Source organism: Puntigrus tetrazona, chromosome 12 (assembly GCF_018831695.1).
Source record: "Puntigrus tetrazona isolate hp1 chromosome 12, ASM1883169v1, whole genome shotgun sequence".
Taxonomy (NCBI): Eukaryota; Metazoa; Chordata; class Actinopteri; order Cypriniformes; family Cyprinidae; genus Puntigrus; species Puntigrus tetrazona.
Window position 1 is genome coordinate 15,954,613 of NC_056710.1, and position 14,139 is coordinate 15,968,751.

A 14,139-nucleotide genomic window follows, 5' to 3' on the forward strand; every position below is an offset into this window, starting at 1 on the left:
GGACATAGACATAATGCACATATGGCCAAAGAGCTGCTCACGCTGTCGGACTGACCCCAAATACAGCCTGAGTGCATGAGAAACCCAGCACCCTGGAGACATCAGCACTCCAAAGCAAACAAACTGACAAGATTCAGCTTCAGATGTGTCCTAAATCTGTACTTCAGAATGCAAGACAGGTCACTCGGTGGCCATCTTTGTAACGCCATCAAACTGATCTTTTTTTTTTTTTAATATGGTGTCAAGTCACCATTAATAACAAAAATTCTCCTATTTTTACATACCGTTTTGCCACAGTTTCAAAGAATAATGTCCACTAAGTGACGCTAAAACACACTTTCAATATGTGAACCCTGGTACATTTTTATTCCGTAGATATTGTGACAGTGTAGAATTCAAATATCCGTAGACTGTTGCTAAAAGTTAATGCATCATGTTGGAAATATGCCCTAAACCAAAAGCAACCCTAAACACACCCAATAGCCTTAACAAATACAAAACTGAAATAAAAACGTATTGGTGGATGCAAATGTGCCATTTCAACTTCTTTTACACAGATCTGAACTGTTTGGTTGAACCGTAGTTACACAGGATTCTAGTACATCTCCATACTCCTGGAGCTACTGAACAAACCTACCGTCTATGAAAACAGTAGGCATGAAGCCGGATATGTGTGATGCTATCATTCAAAAGCATCCATTTTCAAATCAATTTACTGCATCGAGTGTTCATTTCTTTTGGAAACACAGTGATGTGTACTTGTTGGTATTTGTTTGGTGATTTTGATTGCTTCTGTTGTCCTCGCCTGTCACTTTGGATAGAAGTGTCTGCTAAATTATTAAATATAAATGTATATCAGTACGGATGAATGAAAAACCCACTATAAATGTTACTGTGCAAATATTTTGCATCACTATCTTTGATGAACCTGTAAACTAAGGGTTAGCAATATGCTGTGTTTTACATTATTTTTTATTTTATGTAGTTTAAGATATTCGATCATTGCTTACCATGAAATGAAGTCCAATTAAATGTGCAAAAGCATTTCTTTTTTTTCCTGTATGGTGTCTCTGCTTGGTGTTTTATTTAGATGCTAACAACATGCTGTGTCACAATATCTAGTCTCCATGGCGACTCTCAAAAACAGTCTCTGTCTCTGATCACTGAAAGCACTAATTATTTAGACTCCTTGCAAACCCGCACACAGGAAGTACATAAAACATGCACACAAGATTATGATGGAGCAGCTAGACACTCCTTAAAGATACCCAACGTTAAAACCGAGAGGCTGCGCCAACTGATTCAAATACAATATAAACAGAAATGTTGTAAAATATGTTGAAAACAGTACAGTACAGAACAGAAATGTTTATAAGCCTTGAATACACGTATAGTCATTCACTATGTAGTGTATAGAGAATTAGTAAACAAGTCAGTGGTTTTGAGCAGTTTATGCATGAATGCACACATTCTACTGCATAAAAATTTGCATAATTGTGAATTTAACACTGAATTGATATGCTGCGTTTGGCAAGCAGAGACAACATTTTCTGGTTTCAATCCCCTTTAAGAGTTTTGTTTCAAATTAAGTTTTAACAAGGTTCTGAATGTGTTTCACGTATCTATTAATGCACATGCACACTTCAGCATGTCCGTTAGCAGATCAGCTGTATAGCAGCAGTGAAGCCTGTGCCCCGCTGTGCCCCTGTCTTCATTAAAGCTTGAAGATCTTGGAGTCGTGCTGGGCTCACAAACGTGGGGATTATGTAACTCCCAGTTAAATATGCCACCTTCAATGGAAAACCTTCTGTAGGAGTGTAATTGAAAGTCAACTACTTCACCACTGCTTTGCAATTGTAATGTACACCTGCATGCTTAACTCTACTCAAACAGCTATAGGATCAATCTTTGACATTTAAGTATATCAATATATATATGATATTTGAAATATATGTATATATATATATATTTATCCTACTTTGTAGAAACTCTGACCCAAATACTGACGGCCTTCTTTTTGTACAATCACCACTAGTTAGTGTGACACATTTTTACAGCAGCGACACGGATTGGCTTACTTCAGCAGTCCAGGAAGGCCAGATACACACACACACACACACACACACACACACACATACTGTGTGTATGCGTCTGTTAGATACACTTTTGGGTTTCCTGGTAGCTTTTATTATGCTAAATCATCAACTCAATGACCTGGCTGTCCTTCCCTCCCAGTCCCTGGATCCCTTTACACCTACTTTAAAATACAGTTCATTTATTTTAGTAGCTGGCACTTTGCCATCTGTATGATAGTTAGACAGAGAGAGAAAAAGATCTATCGGGTTTTTTTTCCCGCTGTGCCCTTTGAGTTGGATCTTAAATCTCATTTTCTTAATTTTCTCATTATGACTTAAGGCTCTTCCATGCCTAATGTTTACTTTTTATAGGCCTCATTTACAATCTGTGTTCTTTTTAAAGCTACGGCACATACTGAATTTGCCTGGATCCAAGTACTTCTTTATTAGGTCTTAGCAAAGCAAACTATATTGAAGATGAGCATAATGGAATGGTTTATATGGATCAAGGCCCCGTGATTCTCCCTCAGTCCAGATTTTCAAGATCTTTATCTATTTAGTAAAATTATCCCAGAGCAAATTTGGAAACGTTGGCAATCCAAAAAAAGATATGTGGGTACTCTATCTGAAATATTTGACTCATGGACCTGTCTGATCTATTAAATGCTATCTATTTAGTTTTTATGCTTTAGGCTAAAATAAACAGAAGCATGCAGAAATGACTGAACAGAAAAGAGCGGATATCTGTGTAGACTTTAAAACTTTCTGCCAATCTGAAAGTAATAACTATAAATAATTTAAGTGGAAGTGAGTTAAATTAATGCATTGTGAAGTGGCTCGAACAAAACTCAATTATTTCAAAAAAAATTATGCCGCTCTGGTAATTAATTCAGGGATCAGTTCTTCCTTACATGTACATAAACCTTGTTTCTACGTGGAATGCTGTACCTTGACTCCCAGAAGTTGCTTAGCACCAGCCAATCGAATTAAAACTAATGTTCATCCGCTAGCTTTGCCAGTTTTGTACAATATACATCAGACGATGAGTGATCAGATTGTGGACAGTCGTAGGTGTTCAGTCTGAGACTAATGAGGACTCTTCCATCAGCATACTGACTACTGACACACACTCTCAGAAAAAAAAGTAAAAAACTGCAGTACACTTTTAAAAGACACTAACAGGCGCTACTTATTTTTTGCTTACATTAGCTGTTCTGAACTGCTAACACAAATTGTACCTGACGCTGGTGAGTGATATCTGTCCTAGACCCTCTTTAGGGCACTGGCCCAATAACAACTTTGTACATTTTTTTCCCTGAGAGTGCAGGGTTTAATGGGGAAAAAGGTTGCGGTTTGACTTCGACTTCCTGTTCAGTTATGGCAGAGGAATGTGTGCCCAGTGAAAACCCACACACATGCCTACTGCCGTTCCTGTCTGTGCACAGCAAGAAGCCTTTTTGATCGATAAACTCCCCTTAAGTCAGCATGTCTACATGATGACTGTGACAGGAATAGCATCTCCGTGCGTTCTCGAAGCTCACCTGCAGCGAGGACACATCGTACGGTCACTAAAAGAGTGAGTGACGGATAGAGAAATTCAAAATCAATACAAAAAGTGAATGTATGGAACGAACAAAATGCTGTTTTTTACATTCATCAAAGAATCTTGGTAAAATCAGTCCACAAAAAAAACACAAGCTAATTTTCAAGATTTTTCAACAGTGATAATAAAAAAATAAAGTTTCTTGAGTAGCAAATTACGTGATCATGCGACACTGAAAACTATAATAATGTTTGCAGAAAATTCAGTTCTGCCATTACAGCAGTACATAAAATTTTAACATATATTAGAATAATACTGTAATTATATTTTTAATATTACTGTTTTTAATGTAATCTAATGTAATTATAATGTCTTTGTGAGCACAAAAGACTTCTTTCAAATACATAAAACACACACACATACATATATTTCTAACCTTTATAGTTTAGTATTTTGCAACACAGGGCATGGCAACTATACCCAAATATATTTATAATCACCATTTCTCTGCTGGACTGGATAGGATTTTGTTCCCCACTAAGCTTGTCACAGTGAATTATGGGATTTGCCTTCATGAAGGATACATGCAATGCTTCTTGTGTCTGAAAGGTATCGTGTAATGCATACAAATACCGTCTAACTTCTAGCAGAGCTCTCGTCTCAGGAGTTGCTTGAAATACTGCATATGTTGGCAGTTCACCAGAGCCGATTTTTTATCTCTCAATCCATCTATTCACTGTCATTCCAGCATTGACGCTCTCTCCTTCTGATCCTCTCTGTGTCTGCAGTGGGAACCAGCTGCTAGGCTCTTGGGAGTCTAAACGCCTTATTCCTGGTCTGATCCTGCTAGACACCCACCACATCATCTCCTCTCAGAGATGCAGATCTCTGCATGGTTACGTGCCACTCAAGTTATGTAACTTGCACTAAAAACAAACGTTGCTAGGCCTCTTTTTGATGTCTTTCCACACACTCCTATCTGCTTCGGGTCAGGAGGCTCATATCCAGAGAGGATACTCAAACTCTGAGGACAGGAACGTGACATTAAAATTTAAACACACACCAGTGAAGTAGGAGATAGTGGTTGGTGGAGTTGCAGCTCGGTTCCTAAAAGCTGCTGCAGCATCAGGCAGCTGATAAAATAATGATGAAGAAATAAAAGGAAAACAATGTAATACCGAATAAAATGAGGACAAAAACGCCTGAGATAAACTCTGTGTTTGAGTTTAATTCAATATTTTTCCTAGTTTTATTCATATTAGAAATGTATGTGGATGTATTATCTCTGTTTCAGCCTCAGGCCATATCTCTTATTCAAATATTTGTATTATAAACATGAGAGCCGTTTATGACTAAAACTTGCTTACAAATTTCTAATTAAATCCAATGCAGCAACGTCTACTGAAAATTAAAGAGTCATCATCATGAGTAATCAAAGAGGAAGTACAGCGGATACTAGTATCTCCAAACACCTGTTATGTATATATTTATTCATTTGGCAAACACTTTTATCCCAAGTGTCTTACAAATTAGGAACTCAACAAGCAATTTGTCTTTAAATGAATAGAAAAATTATAATTTGCTGAAAGTTTACTTGCATTACTTGCTCATCATTAGATCCTCTGCAGTGAATGGGTGCCGTCAGTCCAAACAGCTGATAAAAACAACACAAGTAAACTCCAGACCATCAGTTAACATCTTGTCAAGTAAAAAGCTTTGTCTATGTGTCCTTTATTTTTATCTTGTAATCATCACTTCTGGTTAAAATATTGGTTAGTATTAACACTATTATTATTAAAAACACTTCCAGTGAAAAATTCTGTACTGTCCTCTCACATCAAAATCCACCAAAATATTTGTTTAGAATGGTTTTAAATATGTTTTTGCACGTAAATGTGCAATCTGTGATTATATCTCTCCTGATTAAAACCTTTTGATTGGAGAAAGCTATATTATATACAGTATAGAGGAGATATATATGAGCATATTTTATCTGGAAACAACTGTTTGTAGGTCATAATAAAGGATTTATTTATTTACAATTTTTTATCTCATTCTGATGGCATCTATTCCCTGGTGAGCAAGTAATGTAATGCTAAGTTTCCCCAAATCTGTTAAAATGAAATGAATGACCAGAAAGTGAATAATTTTAAGAATTTTAAGATTTGAGAATTATACAAATACCAAAAACTTCCATGAGGAATTTGCTTAATTATGAAAACAATTATTTTCAAACAAAAGTTGTTTGAATGAGTGGTGACATAAAAGAAAGATTATGAAGACAAACATTTACTTTATTCAGTATAACACGCAACAATTAATTATTCACAAGCCCAGTGCAGATTATTTTTGCAACAAAAAAAAAGATGGAAAGATTAAACCAACTGCATTAGGTTGAACATCAAAAAGTTGCAAAAAGTGCTGTTTCTCTTTTCAAAGAGGCCATTTACAATGGAGTCTGAATGGAACAGAAGTAAAAAGGGTCAAGGAGAAGATGAAAAAAATGTAAAATGTAATTCTAAAATGTAATTCATAAAAATGTAATTCTGCTTTTACCTCAAGAAATCTTGACTGACATTCTAAGTGGAAAGTAATCAAAGAGCAAGCAAACCACTGAGTTGAAATGTCCAGTAGTAACCAACACACTCATCAGCCACTAGAAATATCCCAAATAATAATATTACAATGGTGACTACAGCATGAAAAGTCCTTAAGCTACCTGGTGGAGAATGACAATTCAATTCGAGCAAAATGAGAACTTTTGCTTCCCCTCTGAACAACGGATCTACAAGACCAGTGCCTCTAATTCCTTCAAAGCCTGAATTGGTCTTCCTGCTGTTGCCGTGGTTATAGATGGCCACAGTGTGATTACGCATTGAGAACCAAAAGCTTAAGTGTGCTCTCACTGTGCCATGGATGCTGAAGAGCGGTTGCCATGGAGACAGCGAGACTACATATGTTTCATTAATTTCAACGCATATCACATGATGTGGGCTTTGAAGGTCAAGGCTCAATTATCCATAAATAGCAGGTTCTGTTCTGCAGAGTTTGGGTTTTTTGACTTGCAGCAATGAAACACATCTACAGTCTCCCAGCCTCTGCAATCAGAAGGCAGCTTTATATAACCTCCAGCTCTTTTAATTTTCCGGCGCATGTGTTACACATGTGACGGCAAAGAGTGCATTCTGTCTGACAGCATTTACATTTTTTTTTTTTTTTATTAAAAAATGTTTTAATTACAAATTATATTATTAGTATAACAATAAAAGTCCAATTAATTTTATATCTTATTTAATATTCAAAATCCTGAAAATATTTATTTCCAGATTTCTACAATGTATGTAGATGTATATAGAAAGTCTGATGTCTGAAAATCATTGCCATTTGCAATATAATTTTGTAGAAATATTATTTTCATTATTATTAATATAGAATGCCGTGTTATATAATGTTATATAATATGTCTATTTGTTTCACATTCTTGTTTGTTTCCCTGCAGTGTTTGCTGCTCTTTCATGTTCCCTTTTTTTTTTTTTTTAAACTATTTTTGTACACAAGTCTGCATTCTGTTTATATTCATTTCTGCACTTTTAGTGAAAGATATTAATAGAAGAAATGTGTTTGCTGGAAGGAATATTGCCAGCAGGGTAGTTTAAAATATATCTGTGCATCTTTAGATGACCCGATGGGCTAATGCGCTTCATATTTAATAAATCAATGTCAAGAAAAACATTTAAAGGAACAACATCTCTCTTTTTTCCCCCTTTTTACTAAAACTGCATACTAGCCAGGAAAGACTGTCTGACCGTAATGATGTTTATGTTTTTTTTTTTATTTTATTACCATTTCAGTACCATTCAATTAGCTTCTTAAGTAGTAACTTCCTAACCTTTACACACACACACACACACACACACATATACATACATACACACATATATATACACATATATATATATACACACAAAATCATAAAATCACTAAAAACGATAGTACTCAAAGTAAACTTCTAATTACAATTAGTAAAAATTTCCAAAACTACAATGGCTACTATAAATAACTACCAGCCTCAACATCCTCATTTGACCTCCTAATAAACTAGAGATGATAAATAACTCTTAATTGCCCAGGGTGACAGAAGTGACAGAGGTGACAGAGGTAATTTTGCATCCGGTGAATTAATCCTTCAGGCCAAGCCAATCAGAGTTTGATTAATGAGTCTGAAATGACGGGTCGGTGTGACATCTGTGTCACATGTTGCCATGGAAATAGAGCGACGAGCATCTGCTGTGTAAACTCACCAGCAACGCTTCTGTCTTACACTTCTCGATCGCACTCGAACGCGAATGCTGTGAGACAGAGAAATATTAATGGCCGCTTACATGTGTTTTCATTACAAATATGCTCACAGGCATTAATCGCATACCGTGCATTAATGCAGGGTCTTTCCTAATCACTGAAATCATTAGAAATATCACACTGACTGCCAGGATGTAAAATGGCAGTTAGCGAGCACTTAGGTACCAGAGGTGTCATGTAACGAAGTACAAATACTCTGTTACCTTATTTAATTCGAAATTTTGGGTATTTATACTTTACTGGAGCAATTATTTTTCAGCCGACTTTTTACTTATACTGCTTACATTTTCACAAGTAAAGAATATCAATACTTTTGACACCAGTGTTAGGTACACAAATAGGGTACTTTGGTATCCTATTGCAATTTTTAAGTTCATGTTATTTCCTTTCCTTTCCTTTTTTAAGATCTTGCACCCTATGTGTAAAATATGTCTAAAGGAGGAAATAAAAGCAACTCACTTCAATCCGGAAAGCCAGAAACAAGCTTCAATTCAATGCTGGTGAAAGCTATTTCTCAAAACCTATTGCTCGTCCAACATACTTCCAAGAAAACCTTCGAACAGTTAGGTTGTTCCTGCATCTCATTCAATAGCTGTCTATATTCTACAAGATGCATTGAGACTGCCAACAAAAGCAGAGAGTGAACAATCATAATGGATTCTATATTGAGCTTGCATTTCAGCCTCGCTGTCCTTCAGCATGGTAATATATATGGCATAATGGCCTTTGTTTCACTCTCTGGAACTCTCCATGGTGCTGATGTGCAGACGTAGAAGTACAATAAAAGCCTGCTACATACAGCATACTTCACTAAAATGCAGAATGGTAGGGTTTAATACAGGTATACAGAACACCATGGTACTATTTTAAAGCCCAGTCTAACCTTTGGGGACAAACTCAAGCCAATTACTCCTACAGTCAAACTTCTCATCTCAATAGTCTGCCCTTTCAGCATTTTGTTCTACCTTGTGTGAGTGATTTTGCTGTGCAATCCATCTGTATTTTCTGGGTCACTGCAGCCTGCAGTGCGTGTGACAGCAAGCAACTTTTCTCAAGCAAACACTGAGGACCATCGGCGCTTTTACTGTGTGACGCCCTGTAGTCCTAGAGAGAGAGACAAACTGTGTAGCAGGAGGTGCTTACAGCGAGGTCATGGCCCATCTAGAGGGATTCATTTAATATGTTTGCAAAACTGCTGCCAGTTTCATCAATGAAGTGCATAAGTTGTAGCAAAATCTGCCTTAAACATAGATAACAGAAATAATCCCTTAAATACATAAAGGGATTTGCAAAGCCCTCTTAATATTCTCTGCATACAATGGCATTCAAACCTTATGCAAACAAATGAATACATTTTGGCACTTTCTGTAGCTCAAAAACAGCTCAAAATTATTTATTACTGGGATACTATAAAGAATAGAAAAATCATTGTCGTAAATATTACTTATGGTAAACATTATTGTTCATAAAACGTCACTTTACAATTAAATTTAGTATGTGCATTTATTTGACTCTTTACAGTCATTAAATCTCAATTGTAGCATTATAATCATTTTAATAAATTACTCATTTTATTTAGAACTTGCATAATTGAACACTTAATGTATAATATTTTTATAATCTAGTTTTTTAAATTATTTTTGTTATTAAAAAATCTATATGTTATTTTTTTAAAAATGACAATTTTAATTCCAAACTTGTCTTAAGAGTCATCCATCAAATGATTCATCTGTGACTTCAGGCTATAAAATGGCTGAAAAGTGACTAATGGCCATGCCACTTTCACTTTTCACTTTTTTTCTTTTTTTGCGATTACACTGCATCTCAAAGGGAAAAAAAAACTTGGGTACTTCAGTGCTGTTCTAGGTCACAATCTTCCTTTTCTCTCACACTGAATAGCACGACTTTGGGCATTATTGCAAGTCCCTGAAATAGACTTGCTGTCTTGCACTTGGCCTTGTTTTCTCAAAGCTTTGATAGTATAATAGTGCAGGAAGAGCATTCAAATTGACTGTAAACACGCACACACCAAGCAGATTAGAACATTCTCCCTCAAGTCTGAGAAAGCATTCTTCTGTTGTTAAGCAAACATCTTATTTTTTAATTAGCATTAATAACAGTTTTGCACTAGACTGGCATAGACCGTCAATGGTATATAAAAGCCAAGACATCATAAGCAATATTGGTTGCAATCATATCCATTATGATGAGCCTTAATCAATAAAGAATTCAATACAAAGAGCAAGAAAATAATATCATTTAGACTCCATCACTGGGAGTGGCATCTATTAGCGGATGCCATATTTTTTGGAGAGAAGAGAAATGATGGACTGCTCTTTTCTAACTGCACTAGACTTCTTCTTTCCATCAGGATCGATTATCTTCCACCATCTCCTGCACTCCTACATACTCGTATTCTCTTACTACAAAAACACACACACATGCACAAATGCAATGGCACAGGCCATTAGCACCAATCATGGCAGCTTGTTTGTAACTGAACCTGAAGGAACAAACGACAGTGCTTGGAGCCAAAGAGTAGGTGTTGAGAGCTTTACTTAGAATAGAACTGATGGGAGCAAATGTATCATGAAAATAACAGAGAGCTCACTGAAGCATGTGGACACCCACTTATAATTAATGTCTTTGGCTTTTTCAGCTACATGTATAACAAATAGGCACCACAAAAAAATCAAGCAAACAGCCATGCAACAACTTACATAGACTAAACATTTAAAAAGAAATAAAAAGTGAAAAATGGGGCATGCATCTCATGTTCCATCATCAGAATTCTCCACAGACATCAAGCCTGTAAAATGAACTGTATAATACTGTTCAAAAGTAATTGAAATGTTTTAATATTTTAAAAGAAGTTTAATTTCTATTTAAATCAATCAACGATAAAATAAAAACAATCAAATATTTTACATTAAAGCTGTTTTTTATTATCATTTTTGATTGCAAAGCTGAATTTTCAGCTTTAGTTTTCAGTGTCACACAATCCTTTAAAAGAAACAAGAAAATTAATAAATAGTTATTTTTGTGGAAACTGTGATGCATTGTTTCTGCATTCTTTGATGAATATGAAACCAGAGAACAACATTTATTGGAAATAGAAATCCTAACATTTTCTCTAACATCCTCTTTTTTAAGAATTGTATATATCCCAGCTGAATGAAAGTATTACTTCCTGTCAAAAAACACCAACATAATAAATCCAGTAAACCATCAATAAATCAAAAACGCCACTCACCTCTCACCAGCTTGTTTACATTACAGACAATGCCATTTCACTGCCCTTCACAATTACTTGTAACCTCTATGTCCTTCATAAACATATCTGAGCACAAATATCCTCTCCATCTCAACCAGACCCATCTTACAGATACGAACTCTCTTTCGGACAGTTTGAAGAATATGCCGATGGTTACAAAATCTCATTATGCCATATTTCGTCTTTCCACTAGCACATCTCAGTGTGCGTGTCATCTACTGTAATCCATTGTAACGTGTTCTTACCGATGCTTCTGTCAGATCCTGTGTGCGAAATTCACAGGAGGGGAATAAACAGCGATAGGTCTTTTAGGAAGAGCCCAGTGCTACAGCACAGTCTGATTGTCTGGCGGTCAGGAAACTTGAGCTCTGGAGGCTGGCATGGGATGGCCGCCAACACCACCAGCAATTACCCAACAAACACTGCTTCCAGAAAGATGATGTCATCATTACGATCATCAAGCCTCTCTATCGTTTCAGTTTCTATATCACCAAGAAGTACGTTTTCACATAACCTCAGGAACGATTTTCTAACCGGAGCCATGCTGACCCATTTAAAAAAAGTTTGCAGGGGTTTTTTTTACCATCTGTAACAGCCGCTAATTTAAGAGTCCATTAAGAAGATCCAGCTGCAATGATGCTCTGCGCTACATAAACGTGATTCATGGTCATAACTGCTGACTTACCAAGTCGTCGTGAGTCATTCACCTTCTAGCTAAACACAAACTAAAAGGCAATTAAAATGCAAATGATGGGGTGAAAGAAGATTTCCCAGAATCTGTCCCTAAATTTCAGCCTGATGTCTCACAACGTTTGCATTTTAAACACACAATTATGCTAATAAAGAAAGGAGATGCCCTGTAAAAAATGATAGTTTACCCAAAAATGTTAATTACTCACCCTCGTGTCATTCCAAACCCATAATATATTTAAAATTAAAGACAGTTTTGATGAAAACCCGAGAGCTCTCTGACCCTGCATAGACAGAATGAAACTGACACGTTCAAGGCCCTAACATGCAGTAAGGACATTGTTAATATAGTCCATCTGATATAACTGTTATTTTATGAAGCTATGAGAATACATTTTGTGCTCAAAGAAACTCTATTCAACAGTTTCTTTGGAATATTTGAACAATGTCCCTTGCATTTTAGGGCCTTGAACATGTCAGTTTCATTCTGTCTATGCAGGGTCAGAGAGCTATGTTTCTGGACCTTCACTCTCAGAAATAAAGGTACAAAAGCGGTCTCTAAGGCAGTACCTTTTCAAAAGGTATATATACCTATATACCTACTAGGTTCAAATATATACAATTTAAGTACTAATATGTAGGTTTAAGGTACCAAAATGGACCCTTTAGGTAGAAACATGTTCTTTTAGTAACGGTGCCGCCCCTGAGTGTTGAATGTGTTAATTCCTTCGTTGTCTAGGGAGGTCAATGAATCTCAACTCATGTTCAGAAGATGAATTATGGATTTGGAGCAACACGAGGGTAAGAAATTAGAGGCAGAATTTTTAATTTTTTGGTGGACCCCTTTATAATTTCATATGTTGCTCACCATTTCCTGATTGGTTTATGAAATTTACTAGCTGTTTCGTAGTGAAGATTTTTTCTGCACCAGTTGTACATTTCGAAGATTTAACAAAAACACAAATGAATCAATTTGAATCAGGCTTCAGTATCCTGGTCTGAAACGATCCCAGCAGGACTACAAGAGCAGATTCTGTTTCCTTTATCTCCCTCTAATCATTCCCAGACTCTCCAGGATGAGTCCTACTTCCATTCATCACTTTGACAGATAGACCTTGTTCCCCTCTTCATCAACGCTGATGGACATAATTAAATTCGGAGGAGGGGAAGAGGTCTGTGGCTCCAAATTGAAACTGTAAAACATGGAAACTCCAATTTGTGAAAGTCAGTTTGGAGCATGGCGTATGAATACTGAAAAGAGGCTTCAATGTAGATATTAGCTGTATATCTCATAAAAGGTAATAATAAAAAAGCAAAATGGAAATGGAATCACTGCTTAGATTCCTAAATCCAAGTCTGCAGACCCTCTTGGTAACCATAGGAACCATGTGAGGAGGCAACAAACACACAGCTGAGTCCTAATTTAGAAGGGAGGGAATACCATTCACCATTGGCAGCATCCCACATGATGGCTCATTTTCACACCATAGGGAGGCTTTAAAGGGATAGTTCACCCAAAAACTGCATCATTATTTACTTGACTTCAAGTTGTTCCAAACCCATACGCTGTTATTTTTATCCAGCGGCACATAAAAGTATAGCTTTATGTAAAGAACGTCAAATGTTTCAGGAATGAACATCAATGATGTCAAGCTTTATCCTATGCCTTGTCTAGACAGATGGACTGATGTGACAACTAAGGGAGGGTTTTCAGAAGAATTTTAGAAGAACAATCGATTCTTAGAAGAAGAAAAAAAGATCTTCTTCTCACAAATCTATTGTATGACTCCAGAAGACTCTCAAGAGTCATATGAACAATTCCAAAATGGTTTTTTTGCCCTTTCTGGAGCCTGACAAACAGACTGTAAATTGTTGTTAAATGGACAATTTTCCTATTCTGAGGATTCTTCACTTATAAAATAAACAAAAATAAATAAAATGCGGGTTTAGACCAATTTAATTATTGTCATCTAATTTTTTATTGTGCATTTTCATTTAATTTATATAATTAAAAAGTGGAAAAATGATGGACAATCAAACATACAATGCATATTATTTTATACTGTAAAAGAATTATAGAGTTATATTGTATTCTATAATACAATATAATTATACTGTAAAAGGTTTTTGTTTTGTAAAAAAGATTTAATGTTTTACTTTTTCTGTTTCTTACTTCAAATTCCATGTTCAATTCAATG

The 14,139-nt window shown here is 35.9% G+C and overlaps 1 protein-coding gene across 2 annotated transcripts in view; it reads right to left on the reverse strand.

Moving 5' to 3' along the window:
• The window catches only part of aatkb (apoptosis-associated tyrosine kinase b), a 45,055-nt gene that overhangs the window by 29,228 nt on the left and 1,688 nt on the right, over nucleotides 1–14,139 (reverse strand). The window lies entirely within an intron of this gene.